This window comes from Prionailurus bengalensis, chromosome B2, assembly GCF_016509475.1.
Source record: "Prionailurus bengalensis isolate Pbe53 chromosome B2, Fcat_Pben_1.1_paternal_pri, whole genome shotgun sequence".
In the NCBI taxonomy this organism is placed as follows: Eukaryota; Metazoa; Chordata; class Mammalia; order Carnivora; family Felidae; genus Prionailurus; species Prionailurus bengalensis.
This window is the reverse complement of record NC_057349.1, coordinates 109,044,200-109,047,153: the sequence shown is the minus strand read 5'-3', so window position 1 is coordinate 109,047,153 and position 2,954 is coordinate 109,044,200. Positions and strand designations below refer to the sequence as shown.

The 2,954-nt window shown below is 41.6% G+C and overlaps 1 pseudogene; it reads right to left on the bottom strand.

Moving 5' to 3' along the window:
• Window positions 1-2,190: 2,190 nt before the first annotated feature.
• LOC122490689 lies at window positions 2,191-2,291 on the bottom strand (annotated as a pseudogene).
• Window positions 2,292-2,954: the final 663 nt, after the last annotated feature.

The window sequence follows — 2,954 nt, the reverse complement described above, 5'->3', positions numbered from 1 at the left end:
TATCTCTTCCAATAAATTTTCTGTCCCCTTTTCACTCACTTCTTCTGGGACTCCTATAATGTGAGTGTTATTATACTGGATAGAGTCACTTAGTTCCTTAAGTCTATTTTATTTTGCATAGCTTAAGTTTTCCCTCTCTTTTGTTCATGTTGATTACTTTCCATTACTCTGTCTTCTAGGTCACCAATTTCTTCCTCTGCTTCTTCTAGCCTGCTGTTTATTCCATCAAATGTATTTCTCATTCCATTTAATTGAGCCCTTTATCTCTGATATGTTATTCCTTATCTCTCTAATAATGGTCTCACTGATGTCTTCCATTCTTTTCTCAAATACAGTGAGTATCTCTATGATTAGTTTAAATTCTCTATCAGGCATGTTACTTATATCTAGTTCACTTAGATCCCTGGCTGTGACCTTGCCCTGTTCTTTCTTTCTTTCTTTTTTTTTTAAATTTTTTTAATGTTTATTTCTTTTTGAGAGAGAGAGACAGAGTGTGAGTAGGGGAGGGGCAGAGAGAGAGAGGGAGACACAGAATCTGAAGCAGGCTCCAGGCTCCGAGCTGTCAGCACAGAGCCCGATATGGGGCTCGAACTCACAAGCTATGAGATCATGACCTGAGCCGAAGTCAGACGCTTAACTGACTGAGCCACCCAGGTGCTCCTTGCTCTGTTCTTTCATTTGGGGCAAATTCTTCTGTCTTCTTTTGTCTAAATATCTGTGCCTGCTTTTGAGTTAGGAAAGTTAGCTACAACTCCTGTTCTTGAGCATACTGTCTTTATGAAGAAGAGGTCCTGTAGTGCCCAGTAGTGTAGTACCCCCTGCTCCCCAGGGCCTGGTGCTTATCTCCAGTATGTGATGCTGTGTGTGTTCTGCTCTTTGTTCTGCCTGCTTTATCCTTCAGGCCAGTTGTCTACAGAGGTTTTCTTTGCCTGTTGTGGACTCTGTTTGGTCCCTGTCCTATATGTGAGTCTTAACTAGGTATGCTTTGGTCTGCTTGTGAATTGAGACCTGTCACCTCTGCTGCTACACCCAAATCCCTGAAAAACTCTTGGATTGGGAGACATTGTAGACTGAGGTTTGGGCTGGTCTTCTGTGGGAGAGGGCCACTATGCTGGGACTGAGGCAAGCATTGCTGAGAGGAACAATTCCATTGGAGATCAGTGGGGGCAGGGCTTGGTATAAACAAGTTTTGGTAGCAAGTGAATGGTGCTGCATTGGTTCCTGTAAGTGGCCCTGTGCTTATGCGGAGGGAAGGGGGAAATGAAATGGCACCTGCCGGTTCCTTTGTTTCTGGAGGAGTCTTTGTGCATGCTCCCTTTCTGGGACACACTCTAAGATGAGCAAATAGCCTCTCTGCTGTGTTCCCTGGGTGTTCTTCAGATTGCTGTTTATATAGTGTATGTCTGTGGGCTATTTGCTCTGCCTTTTCTCCAAGAGCAGCCCCAATGCTTTGGGCTCTCCCTGAGCCAAGCCTGCTGACCTTAGAACTCCATGCTTTTAGCCCCACTGGTTGCAAGAACTCATGAAATTTGGCCCCTATCACTTTCCAATTCAATTGCTATGGGGATTCGTTTTCCCTGTGCATTTCCTTGTGATCATGGTCCCTGTCTACTGTGGCAGCCACAATCCATTTCTCTCCCAAACCAGTTATCCACATTTCCTCCCATCTTTGATATGGCCTTTTCTGCACCTTTAGTTGTGGAGTTTGTTCATCCAGCCTTCAGGTCAATTTCTGGGATATTTAGGATGATTTGATAGTTATCTGGTTGTATTTATGTGGAGTCTAGGGTCCCCCTACTCTGCTGCCATATTCCTTTCCTGTGAATTAGTTTGGGTTCAGTAGAGAAATCTTAACAGTTGTTGGACTGCTTGCATGGCATCTGGCTTCCCACAAAACAAGTGTCCCAAGAGAGCAAGGCAGAAGAACATAGCATTGTTATGCTCTTGTCTTGAAAATCCCATTATATTACTTCTGACCTACTATATTCGTTGAGGCAGAAGGTCATTCAGATTCAAGAGGGGGAGACATAGACTCTGCCTTCCAGTAGGAGGAATATCAGAATTACATAGTAAACGAGCATGAAGGTTAGGAAGTATTGTTCCTGATATTTTTTGAAAATCTGACTTACCATAGGCAGGAACCATGTTTCTACAAGCTTTATGTTATTCAAGCTTTCCACATTGCTCAATATGAGAAGATGTCCAATAAGTTATTTTTGTGTCATCCTTGCAAAGATAACATGCTAATTTTCTCTGTATCATTTCAGTATATGTGCTGCTGAAGCAAGCACCCAGTAAACAATTTTCAAAGAAAAAAAAGGTATATTGCTCTTAATTCATGTGCATGTGCTTTTCTGTTTGAACCTTCTGGAGTCAGCCTTTTTCAGTTTTAACTCATTGTTTATAATTGTAATTGAAAAGATGGGATAAACTTAGATACAGTAAACAGTAGCAGGACTCATAAAGAACATCTAAACATATTTCTGTGACAAGTGTATTAATTCCAAAATGAACCTAGGATGCCATTTTTCTTGACATTGGCTAATTGGCAATGGTATGTTTTTTCACATTTGATCTCTGTTAGAACCTGTCTATTTAAAATATACACACAGAAACACACACACACAGGCTGAGTATGTGGGGTGGGGTGGGGGAAGGAAGGGAGGAAGAGAGAGAGAGAGAGAAATTATAAGGATTTGGTTCACATGATTATGAGTAAAAAATTTGCAAGGTTGGACAAGCAGGCTAGAGATCCAGGGAAGAGTTGATGCTGCAAATTGAGTCCAAAGGCAGTATGATGGAATTCCCATTTCTTCAGGGTAGGTCATTCTTTTTCTTAATTCCTTCAACTGATTGGATGGGGCCCACCCACATTATGGACGGTAATTTGCTTTACTCAAAATGTACTGATTTAAATATTAATCTCATCTAAAAAATACCTTCATAGGAACATC